Source organism: Hyposmocoma kahamanoa, unplaced genomic scaffold (assembly GCF_003589595.1).
Source record: "Hyposmocoma kahamanoa isolate Upper Pololo Valley unplaced genomic scaffold, ASM358959v1 102, whole genome shotgun sequence".
Lineage (NCBI taxonomy): Eukaryota > Metazoa > Arthropoda > Insecta > Lepidoptera > Cosmopterigidae > Hyposmocoma > Hyposmocoma kahamanoa.
This window is the reverse complement of record NW_020653337.1, coordinates 10,847,358-10,861,085: the sequence shown is the minus strand read 5'-3', so window position 1 is coordinate 10,861,085 and position 13,728 is coordinate 10,847,358. Positions and strand designations below refer to the sequence as shown.

The 13,728-nt window shown below is 34.5% G+C and overlaps 1 pseudogene; it reads right to left on the bottom strand.

Moving 5' to 3' along the window:
* Positions 1-4,179: 4,179 nt before the first annotated feature.
* Positions 4,180-4,274, bottom strand: LOC113237634 (annotated as a pseudogene).
* Positions 4,275-13,728: the final 9,454 nt, after the last annotated feature.

Genomic DNA, 13,728 nt, shown 5'->3' with positions numbered 1-13,728 from the left:
TAACACCATTCACTTACAATTAGTTATATGGACGTCGGGTCCGCGCTAAAAAGTGTCCGAACTTATAGGGCGTTAAAATCGTATACAGAGCGTCATTCACGCTCTAGTCTTCGTTTGTTCGACTGACAGCGAAGCAAGCAAAATTAGACAGTACTGCGATGACATTACAATTTAAATTCAACGTTTTAGCTTTTTTATATTCCTTTACATGTCACTACGTTTAAATAGGTTGACTTGGGACATTTTTTTCGTGGTTTGTGTATTAGACCCGTCGTCCTTTTATTTGTAAGTCAATGAATAACACCTAAAAGTTTTTTTGTAAATTTATTATGTTTTGTAAAAAGTCTTGGAACAAAAGTTTATGATGTTAGAAATATGGTCTTGTGAGATTATTAGTATTTTACAAGTAATCCTGTATTGTTGGCAAGACAAAATACTCTTTCACTAAACTAAAATGTAATACAGGAAGATGTGAGATCGTCCTAATGGTAACCGAAAACTACACGCCTTTGAATAAGACGTACTTAAATATTAATCTAAAGAGAATGAGCCCATTTTTAATATGTTTATTTTTTCATAAATATAAACATGAAAGATTAGAGTAACGCAATTTTCCTTAAGATGAATGAAACATTTTTTAGTTAGTGTGGATTATTTAGCAACGTATAACTCCTTGGGAGTTGCCATTCCCTATTCTGGAAGAACCATGAGCAAAATCAAATCACCAAGTTTTTACCAAAATTACGTGTATGTTACACAACAAAAACCTAGATGTAGTAATTAAGACCACTGTCAACATCACCAAGAGTTTCGGTTGTCACATCGAACTCTGGTTGGTTTAAAATACTGCTACGGTTTTTGGTGTCACATTTTAGTGTAATTTAGGTGATACACGAATGAAAAAATAGAACCAATAACAATGGTTGCCGGTCCCTCAGTCTGACAAATTCAGTAGCAGCATAATTTCATAGAAGTAGAGCTCCTTGTGAAAGAGTTAGTCCAAGGAAGTACTGCCACCTTGCCTATTTCTGCCGCCAAGCCGTAATGTGAGCATTATTGCTTGGCTTGATTATTAATACTGGTGAAAGGCACACGGGACTTGACAACTTACGGGGTGAGCGGCACAGTGGTAGTAAGCATCAGATCTTTGCGATTTAAAGTTCTGAGTGGGCAGGCATGTCAAATGACATGCCACCAGGCGCATTGAACTTTATGATCTGAATGTAAAGAATAGAAAAAGAACTGCAATTGCTTGCAAAAACAGTTACACTTAAACTGAATATGTTTTTATTTTAAGAGATATTTCATTCTCGATAATTTCGGGCAAATTTCGCAAATGTCCCAAATCAGGAAGCGGCCGCTAAACACAGGTGAAACTATTTTAAGCACACGAATTATCATTGCGATAATTGAATGAATTTTTTTAATGATATCAAGTGACGGGACGAATAAATCGTGTGTCTGGTGGTAAACGATACGACTGTTCATGACAGTTGCTGTGCCACTCAGAGCTTAAATTGCAAAAATCTAAAGGGCATTGCCACTGCGAATATCGCACTGAGACATACGTTGATAAGTCCCATGTGGCTGTAATTTCACCAGTACTTTTAACCTTCAAAACGCTCACATTACTGCTTGACGGAAGAAATAGGTAAGGTGGTAGTGGTTTCGTGATTTTAATTTAGATTTATTTGTCAGGGATAGTACAATTACGTGTAACTAACATTTGACTATGAGTTTCCATTTCGGTAATTTAGTCGCCAAATGAAATCCGCGTTAATGTCGTGGGAACGAAATTAGCGTGATTTACGGGAATCTATTGTTATCAGTCCGTAGACGACATAAATTAATGCTTACTGTACAAAACTGAAAGTCGAAACCGTTGAAATAGCTAAACAATGACGTTAAATCCCTCTCCTATGAAATTTAGTTTTACAGGTACGCGTCTTTTACCAACACTACATAAGCAGATTTGCACTATCGCCGACGTTATGGTTCTTCTTCGATAGATGGCAAGGCAACTTTCGGTGGCTTAGTATTGATAAGTGCCTGCATTTATTACATGGTCGTTTCATTCATGTATCATTATTTGTTTAAGAATGCACGGTCATCGTACATTGTGTTTATCATTAGATAAGAAAGAGAGAGAAATGTATCATCAAATTATCAATTGTCACTATTTCTCTAGTAGATCTATGAAAATGCGTTCTACATCACGTTTAAATGTTCATTGGCTGTTTTCCAACATCAACCGCGACATTCGCCGTGGCCTTGTAAAGGTTAATTATTTTAATCAAACTGTTTGTTGTTGTAATCATTTATAAATACTCAATTGAAGATAAACCATTACGCGAGATAAATAAATAATAAAGACCGTTATTAAGTTTAGTGTGAATTTTAACAATTTTAAAAAGGCTTTAAAAGCAATAATATAAAATAGAAAAAAACAATACGTCAAAAGACGTAGGAGTAGGTTTTCGTAGCAATTGTATTACCTATACTAACTTATATACGCATTCTGAAACAGTTATAAAGTAGGACTTATAATAGCAACGAGAGTCATAAAATTCAACGTTTTAGATTTAGTCTTAAAGCGGAGCATGCGCACCTACTTAAATAATTGCCTTTTCACCCTCGCCTTGTAAAGGCCCAAATTACTCGTATACCGTTCAGGGAACAAGTCTACAGGTAGGGAATTCCACTCCATAGCCGTTCGCCATACAAATGTGGAAGCCAAACGCTTCGTGCGAGTCCTTGGAATATCCACAAAATATGAGTAGAAAGAGGAAGGCGGAATCGTGCAAATAAAAGTGCAAATAAATCGTGCAATTTCCTCGCACACTTTCCACGACATATACTGTAGAATACCGATAAACAGGCAATTTTACAGCGGTGTTCAAGGCCCTGCAGCTTCACCTCTACTAATTCCGAGTCGCCTACATAGGGCGCACTATAAGTTTCCTAAACTGGCCACTTATATAAACAATATTTAAAAAGTAATTACAACATTTGAAAATTGAACTCTTTGTCTGTAGAACACAGTTTGTTTCATCTGATTGTCACTCTGAAGCACCATGCAAGACGACTAGTTTTAGCTAGTTTGCAGAGTTCAAACGCGGTCGTGTGAATCTCAGTGACGAATTTCGTGATGGTCGCCCTTTCACTGCTGTGAACAACAAAAACATCGATGCTGTGCGCCGTATGATCAAAACAGACAGGCATGTGACATACCATGAGATTCGGGCATAAGCATGAGTCAAATACAATCAATACTACACAAACATTTGGGTGTGAAAAAGCTATGCTGAAAAAGCGGTGGATCCCACACAATTCGACAGAGGCTCAAAAAACGAATCGCGTCACTTGGTGAGATGCCATGCTTACCAGATTCAACGAAGGGACGTCAAATTTGGCGTGGGACATAGTAATAGGTGACAAAATATGGATTTATAGTTACGATCCCAAAACAAAGCAGCAATCGAGCGTATGGGTCTTTCGAGATGAGCCGAAATCAACTAAAGTGGCGCGCGTGCAAAGTGCCTCTAAGCGGATGATTGCTTCTTTTTTTAATAATAGTGGGCACGTGGCTACTGTTGCTTTGGAGAATCGTTGTACCGTGAATAGTTATTGGTGCACGACCGTTTGTTTGCCAGAAGTTATTGACTCCGTAAAAATAATCGTAAACGCCGTATCATCTTGCACCACGATAATGCCAGTTCTCACACGGCCAGATAGACAAATGAATTTTTGAAGGTGAACAACGTTGACCTTATGAGCCACCCCACGTACAGCCCTGACCTGGCACCTTGTGACTTTTATGTATTTCCAAAAATTAAGAACCAGTTACGAAGAGTATGAAAAATATGTTTCAGAGATTGTCACGGAGGAGTGGCATAAATGTTTTCAAAATTGGTTCATTCGTGTGAAAAAGTGCATTAACGCTAATGGAGAATATTTTGAGAAACAACAAATTCATTTCTGACAATTTATAGTAGTCTTTTCCCTCCTCCACCCTCCGCCAGTGATACGCCTTCACAGGCGTCTTTGGTGGACCCGGACTTGGGTGTGGACTCGCCGGGGTTTGTGGTGAGCTGCAAAGTATATTCGTAATAATTTATAATTACAAAATAAAAATTGTATTCTCAAGAAATGTTGAAAGAATGAAGCGTTTCGCTTCGCAACTTTATGTGTCATCATGGTGTCATCCATGTACAGGCACCATGCTGATCTTCTCTGTATAGTTCTAATTTTAGTATATGTACGCTTTCGCGTACATTAATGGGGAATATAAATGCAATATTAAGGCAACAACATTTAATACCTCAGAACCATAATAATGATATCGCCGCGCATTGTTCACGCGGTCACGCCGCGTGACCGAAAGTCACTCTGGACTGTTGCAGTGGTGGGTGGGGTAAATTTCATTCTCTTCCAGCGCTTGCTGCGGTACCTAGTTCGTTTGTTTGATATACTAAAAAGTAATTGCTAAATAAATAGAACTTATTTTGCTATAACAGCGCGATCTCTAGACACGTGCACCGGTCGCCGCCTGGCGTGCACATAGGGACTTAGCAGCGGGCGCGCTAAGAAATTTGTGTCAAATAAACGCACCTTAAAGGAGTCATCGCACTGATTAACTTGAGCTGGTCGGAAGATGCTTTATATTCATGTAATAAGAGCAAAAAAGATGCCACGTCTTCGCTTTATTACGTGGCTTTCTCTGACCAGCTTAATGCGATTCTATCACTAAAAGAGTGGCGACTGTCTTAGTCTCTGTAGAGTGTATTAGAGAGGGTGTGAGATATTCAGGCATTACGTTATAATGCGCTAAAACTTAAAACATACACTAGAATTGTCAAATACTTTAATCGAAATCCAAATTGAGAGGATATATAATTTGACTTTCTCTTAAAATCTGTAAGTTACGTACATTTTGTAAATCTTTAGTGGCAATATCTCTCGCTAACAATGAAAAAAAATATCGTGATGAAATCTGTAAGGCGGTTGCAGATTTTGGATAACGTGTGAAGACCTCAACCCTCTTGTGACTTTATTATACGAATAACATTCCACATAGAAACGGATATGCGCCCGCGCAACTATGTACATACCTACATATAACTCATAATAATTTTTAGTACATGGTCATGATCATTGTTATTAAGCAAATATATTGCTTTCAATGAACATATTAATTTATAATGTGGTTACCGTTATCTTACATTTTGCAGTACAATAATACCTGGCAATTGCCCAAGAAAGTGTCGGTAACATGCGAAGTGCTCGTAAAACTAACTACTAATTGCCCCAACTTGCAATCATCCCGAAACTGCTTTTCCAGGAAGTTATTACTAGCATTAATGCTCCTTTAATGAGGGGTTTATAATTTCATCAAATTTTAATCTGAAGTGAGCCATATCGCTTTCATTCTTAACTACACCCATTGGCACATGTAGCCAAACAAGTAAAATCCCAAAAGTGACCCTGTGTTTTTTGAAACTGGCCGGCTATTTTGCTTTTCTATTTGAAAGTATAAAATTAGACGATTGTCTTTTTTTCATTAATTTATTTTAATTTCTTATTAATATAGGCTTGTCGAGTAATTCGATGTTGATTTAGTATTCTTGTAAATTTCGTAAACTTTAGTTGAAAAAATTTGTTTATTTATTATACTTTGATATAATCAATGTTGAACTGTTACATTTTTTAAATTTTTAGCCGTGTCTACTTTGTCACAAAATATACAACAACATTGCATTTTGTGTAATTTCAATTTTGTCGAGTTCTTAGGGTTATGAAATTGAGTTTCCTGATTGAAATAGTGAATATTTGTTTGTATGAAAAAACAAATACACGCGATTTAAATCCGGAAAAATAGTTTCATTTTCTAATTTAAATTTTGTTCACTAAAAGTAGAGTAATGCTTTACTGATTAGGTGTTAATTTAACTGATACTTTATGTCTAATTCTTTTTTATTTAAACGTAAACGTTACTATTTAATAATCTCCTTTTTTTGTTACGTTAAATGTGTCAACATTTCTTAAATATAGCCAAATATCACACATTATCAGGTGCTTCCTTATTCCTAAGTTTCTTTAAATTTCCGAATCTTTAAAGTCGCACCAATATCATATAATATGCGGGAAACTATGAAATGAAATATATTTGCATTATCGAGTTCTTTTAGGTTTCCATCACACATAGGCAGTGAAACTATTTATTCATATAATTATTAATACAACCGACGTTTCTAGCTTATTTATTCATAACTATTTTTACTAACTGACCGTCAGCTGTGACCATGGGACCTCTAAACGTTCCGAAACGTTTATTTGTTTGAAAAAACAAGTTTACGCGATTTAGATCAGACAAAATATTAAGTATAATGCATTTTTTTTTCACCAAATTAGATAATACCATCTATGTTAAATTGAGGCAGAGTGTAGAAATTAACTGCTCATGACCATTTAAACTTCGTGAGATGAAGCTCTAGACATACAAATCTCCAGATCCCAATCACAAAGGGTCCAATAAATATCATGTCTACATTTAACAGTTTCGGTTTATAACGACATAATGCGACCGGATTCTTGGAACAGTGACAAAATGAAAATATTTATCCTTGACCAAAAAATGTAAAACTCACAAATGTATGTCCAGCTTCAACTATTCAAATATTGTTTTAATTGGTCCACCGCACCGTTTTGTTTTAATATACTCGGTATGTACTCGGTCTACTACAAGCGTAATAGACGTAATGGTAGAATTATGCCGATATAGTGATGCCCTTTGGGGTTTTAAACATTACAAGAGCGCAATGTAACAATCGCAAAATCATGCATCGCAAAACTCCATTAACGTATGTTTCAATCGGTAAAATGGCACGTTCAGGGGGTCTACTCTCGATCTCCGTCCGACATCTGTCCGAAACAATTACTGCCAAACAAGCAATACTTGACCAAATGAAAAGACGCGTTATGCGAATGAAGCTTCATACTGGATACTTGTCTTTTAATTTTGTCGAATATTACTTATTTGACAGTAATTGTTTCGGACGGATGTCGGACTGAGATCGAGAGTAGCCACCTTGAGCCGGTGGGGTGTTAGCGATCATTGCGTAAATAAACCATTAAGGTATGAGGACAGTTTAATGGGTCGTAACTGGCTGCAGATAGGGACTGCCCGGTAACTGCCATTACTCGTAACTGTAGTAGTTGGGAAATGTCGCTACCACTGTGTTAACGCAATTAAGTGATAATATTCCAGATAATCTTAAATCACCCATCACACTTAATCCTTCCATAGGAAAACCCGCCATGTTTCGACTAAAACTGCAGTGCAACGTTAAGATTTATTTTATCTCCTGCATGTAAACTAATTAGTGTGAAATTCACCAAGGTATTGAACAAAGACTTAAACTAATGTCCCAGCTCGGTGTTGTAAATCGGGATTAGCTCACAGAGAGCGCTACTGGCGCCATTCAATAGTACGCCATTCAATAAAGTTTGGCTTTAACGCCGAACTTGATTTATGTCTAAGCCTCCCTAATGCCACTTAATTTCCATTGCATAAAGTTACCCACTCAATATTACAACTTTAAGACATGTTTCTCATAAAATTAGCTATAATAATTACGTATATTATCTACCGTAGTTTCGTATTGCTATCTATAGCCTAGCTTCTAAGTTATATAATCATCTCAAAAAACTGTTTGGTTTATTTATGGGAAAATAATATATAACTTATGCATTAAATAAAACATGTTGACCGTATTGCCTTCGTGTTAATACCTCAACTAATAGTTAGACAGATTTATAAATTAATTTAGTGTAACTCGGCCTTACCGAATGGGCGCGGCCCTAGAGCTCAATCATTCGCCGGAAATGGAACGTAATTTCCATTATACCTGAAACTTGCCGCTAATACCGTTCCAAACTTGCTGTAAAACCGTCACTGAGATTAGGCAAGTCTTGTTAGATTATATTTATCGATGTTATTAAAATTCGGTGTTTTTATTATAATTTGCAAAAATGTAATCTTTGTTACAACTACATTTTTGTGTATATTATGCACAAAGTTCCTTTTGTAGAGAACCAAATTCGCAAACACCGATTATTTGCGGCATTTATCCGGTTTATAATGGGCAGTATCAATACTGCAAACAATTGTGACAATTCACTCCCGTTAATTTCATTTATTACTATTGCCCATTATTATTATTACACCTATTATTACCCATGCTCAGTGCAAATTCGACGTAGCCCAGGCAGTGCAGTAACCAGCAAATTTTGGTATAATTTGAAATTGTTCTAAGTAAAAACACATAATTTCATTCATCTGTTTACTATTTTGTTTGATATTGGAAAGAAGATAGAAAAATATCATCGCATATGCGTGCCTACAGCAAATTGCTACCGATTTTTTCCTCCATAAATGCTGCGTCACGTTTTTTTACAAAACAACTATAATGATGGGCAAAGACGTTTCCATAACAATGTTTTCTTTATGTGAGCGTGCATCTCAGATTTATTCAGACTATATCTGCAAGTTTGCGAAGACTTGCTTCTAAAAGAATCCGCATAACAATAGCTGCTTTAGACAACGCAAAGGGGCATGTTTTCAAAGCCCATTCAATTGTTATTGATGTATTCAATATGCAGAACAGGTAGTTTTCCGGGAGAAATTTGCGCTTTCCCTCTTTACAATCTGTGCAGCGTACCACCAGCTAAAAATAGAATTGTTTTATTATTCGTTGGATGCAGAGGTATTTATTGTATAATATACTCGATAATTCCATTTTCACCTTGGCATTTTCTTTTACAATGGCCAGTAGCAATTTTACTAATTGTAATTCGGACTATGATTAATGACATTTTAGAGCTACGCTACAATGATTCATTGTTTGATTATTATTCATATTATGATAAATAATTATAAGAACTATTCGTGTTCACGTACAAAAGTAAATTTTATTTATTTTTTCCATATTGCAAATGTACATTAAAAAGGTCTTACAATAAAATTTAGTATGGTACATGACCCAGTCAGTGTGTAGCAAGGAGACTTAAAAACTAATTTTAAATTATTAATTATATGTACTTCATATATAATTAATAAAAGAGATCGACGTGAGCTTTCCGTGAGTCGTGACGTTATATTTCAGTTAAAAATCAATTTATAGAATAGTATGTTTTTTGGATGAGAAATCGTTTTAATTTATTTCTATATTTTAGTGTATTTTTCAAATACTTTTGTGTATTTTTTTTCGGTTGTCAAATGTAGGAAACACGAATTTCTTCCCAATAATGAAAAAAAATCTAAAACAAATTCTATATTAAAATCTCATCTTCATTATTTAAAATTCACGTGCAACTCTGGTTTACTTAACCTCCCACTGGACTTACGAGTACAAGTAGGAGCAAAACCGTATTGAAGACTGCGGCGTCAGATGCGACACTCCTATGGGCTTAATACTCGTAAGTTTTTGAACACATTGTACTGCAGACTACAGTTCTTGGCTCAGCGTAATCACGCCACACTGTACTTGGAGTACAAATGATTTGGCCCATATTCTGGAGGACAGTTCAGTTTTTAACCGACTTCAAAAAAAGGAGAAGGTTCTCAGTTAGACATTTTTTTTGTATACATATGTATGTTACGCGATAACTCCAGCCGGTCGGCCATTTGTGAACCGATTTTGATGTTTTTTTTTTGTTGGAAAGAGTACCTCAGTATTGGTCCCATTTAAATTTGAAGAAAATGAAAATCACCTTTAATGGTGGTAAACTAGGGGATGAATCCGGTTTCGCGCACTTTCCGGTAACCGATTTCAATAAAACTTGGCAAATAGATGTAAACCCACGAACTTTTGAAGGTTTTTTTTAGTAAGTACTCTGTACTGATTTCATGTTTTGAGATATTATTTGAACCTGACGTACTACATTGAATCCAAAATTGAATTAATTTACCCTGATATGTAGCTCTAAATACTTAAAATTAATAAAACAAGCAAAGTAAGTAACAGAACAGAAAATATAATTAAAAAATGATTCCGAAAAAATACAAAAATTATTTTAAATAATAAAAAAATATATTAAATAACAAAATAATGAACTTATATATATTAATAATAACGCATTGTATTTGCGACTCGTTGTGCTAAACAGTGAAGTTGTAGGGTTAACTATTTCGTTACTATATTCATTGACCATGCCAACCATTGTCTACAACAGAGGTTTCCAAACTTTTTTGTCTCGTAGATCACGTGCCATTTTGTTCTGTTTTACGTAAACTCATTGCCTTTCTAATATGGATTTATTTTGAAATTCAACAACTACAAATGTGTTTTTGACAGCTGACACAGAACCTACTTACTTTGATAAGTTTAACTGACTAGTGAGAAACTTTATTAAAAATCTATGTTAAGTTTTATACATTTATTATCTAACCAAATATCCTATTTGTTTTGAAATATAACATTCTTAGGTAATTTATATGTCTATATTGTAAGAAAATATCATGCGTGTACATATGAATAATGTGAATTATGGAATGCCCAAGTTTTTGTCGCAAACCTGTTAAAGTTGTAAAGCGTCACATGCACTCCTTTTTTTCTCGTTGATATGAACCCATTGTAGTTCAGAGTGGACTCCTGGGGGTCGATGTAGACCACTTTAGGAATCATCGATTTACAATTTAACCTGATCTTAATGCGACGCTTGACGCAGGTATCTCACTTGATACAATAGTGTTATAACTCAAAAAGTATATTTTTTCAGAATCGATGAAAAACGAATTACACATTATCCGTGAAAAATTATAAAAATTTATGTATAACTTAAAGTGTCACTTAAACGTGTGACCTACGAGACGCATACAATCAAATAACTATAATGGAACAAGCAAGTGACGAACAACAGTCAGCACAGTCGCAGTCCCTATTTGATGAGCTGGTCAGCAGTGCTCCCTCAATGGTATGTGCTGTACCACCCTCCTATTCAGAACCAATCACCATAGATCTGACTTGTGAAAGTCACTCATTTAATTCAACAGCTTTAACTTTACATTGTAGTAAAAAACATAAAAAAATATGTTAAAATTAATAAGTACATATCCAGCACAAACAAATTAATAAAGAAAAATGCAGCATTTTGTAAAAATATATCGTTAAGAAAAGAACGTCAGAGTTTGTTGAATGAATTGAGTGATTGTACTCAAAATCTTGAGAAAAATAGGCTTAGCTATGAATGTGACACACAGCGCCTCCGGGCAGAATTACATAGTGTAACAAATTCATTAAAATTAATAACACAGAAATATGAAACTGCGCAACAGGAGATTAAGGAGCACACACAAGCTGTGGATAATTTATTAGATTTATGTAGATATAATAATGACGGATTTGAGTCTTTAACGAATAATCAAGTTTGCAATTGCAAAGAAATAAAACCACAATCCTCCCTCTCTGTATGTGTCACTGATCCCTCCATATTGTTGTTGCAGGAATCTTGTTTAGAATCACAAAATACCTCTTTGTCAATAACTAGCTAAAATGGAATTCAAAAAAATATTGTTATGTATAGTGATGAAATGGGTAAAAATATAGGTTTGCAACTTAACCACCTAGGAACAAAATTAACAAATATTTGCATGCCAGGTGCAACATATTGTAAAATATTAAATAGTATTTTGTCAACTAAATTTGACCAAGACACTTCATTAATAATTTTAATTGGCAGAAGAGGAAAATGTAACAAAAAAGATTTAATACAATATTTTTCACAGTTAAATAATTTAATTAATATAAAAGAATAGTTTTGTTAGCTTTTCCCTTCAGCAATAGCCTCACAACAAGTGAAAATAATTTGAGGCAATAGAACATTACATAGCTTGACATTTCATTATAGTAAATTTCATTTTATGGATACTAATAATTTTATTAGTAAATATTTTTATTTGACTAAAGATAGGTATTATCTTACTAGTTATTTTAGGAGACAGATAGCAGAGTTGCTATCATATTATATTAAAATTCAGCCAAATCATTGGCTACCAGACAGGCCGCTTCTATTGAGCAGTCCGTTGACTTAGGCCAGTTTACTGACAATAATCATTCTGTTGAAAATAATTCAATTTCTAATTATTTAAATTAATTAATAAGACAACGGAGAGATATTCTTGCAACACAATGACAGTAAAAAACCAACCTAAAACACACAGAAATAAAATAAATTGTATATTAAACCTGGTGCACCAAAATATTCAAGGCATGAGACAAGGCAAAGAGTTAGAAATAGAATTATTTATTAACTGTAATAATATTGATATTCTTTGTATTACTGAGCACCACTTTCTATCAAAACATCAGTTCATGTTTAGCTTCAACAATCACCAGGTGGCTCCTTCGTTCAGCAGAGAAAAAGCTATTCATAGCGGCTCTTTAATACTTATTAAAAATAATTTAAAATTTAAAGAACGTACGGACATTGTGAGCCTATCTATTGAGCGGACTATGGAGATATCCTGCATAGAGCTTGAACGGCTTGTTATATTAAGCGTGTACAGACCCCCTCATTCATCTTACGAACTATTTGAAAAAAGATTAGATGAAGTTTTAGGCAAATTAAATAATCCAAATAAATATTTGCTGTTTGTGGTGACTTCAATGTTAGTTTATTAGAAAACTCCAGTGCTAGCAGTAGGCTCATATCATTTTTCCAATGTTATAATCTTGTGAATCTTCTCTTGGTGCCTACTAGAATTACTTCTACTACTGCCACTTGTTGAGACAACATTTATGCTAACGCCGTACCTAGTAATAAATCTATTATAAATAAATTAACTTCTGATCACTGCGGTCAATTGGCCACTTTTAATATAGCTGTTGACAAAATGCCAAAAAAGGATATCACATGTGTTCCGGTACATAATGGTCGACTTAAAGCTTATAGAAATAACGTAATGCTTAAACTAACTGACATTCCGTACGTTAACGATCCCAATAAATTGTATAATTCAGTTTTCAACATAGTGAAAAGTGAACGTGGTAATGTTTTTAAGTCCAAAATCATAACTATTAATAATTCATTGAAATTTAGTGATTGGGCGACTGTGGGAATTCACAAAAGTGGACAAAGGCTATATGATCTTTACGATGAAAGGACTTATAACACTAGTAACAGTTTTAATGATTTTGTTAGGAAATATTCGAAAATGTTACAGCCAAAGTAACGTTTATAAATAATAAAATAAAAAGCAGCGCGAATGTAGTAAAAACGACTTGGAATATTATAAACAGCGAAACTGGAAGGGTCAAACCTCGTAACTTAGATTTTCAACTAAGATTTAATGACAAAATTGTAAACACAGACGCAGAAGTTGTTGAAAATATTTGAAAATTTTCTGAAAAAAAATGAAAAAGTCGTTAAATTCATCTCCCACCGCCGCTGAATCCTTACTAAAAGAAAATAATGCAGTTAGTATCACTAATTTAAAGTTCCGTTATGTATTTCCAAACGATATTGTTAAAGCCTTTAAGTCTATAAACATAAAAAATACTGCTGATCTTGATGGTTTTTCTTGATTTTATTTGATGATTTTATTTTAGTTGATTGTATTGCGCCTTACTTAGCCTGTGTCTTTAATAAATGTGTTGATGATGGTGTCTTTCCTGACCTCATGAAGCAAAGTTATTCCACTTTTCAAATCTGGTAATATTTCTGACCCCA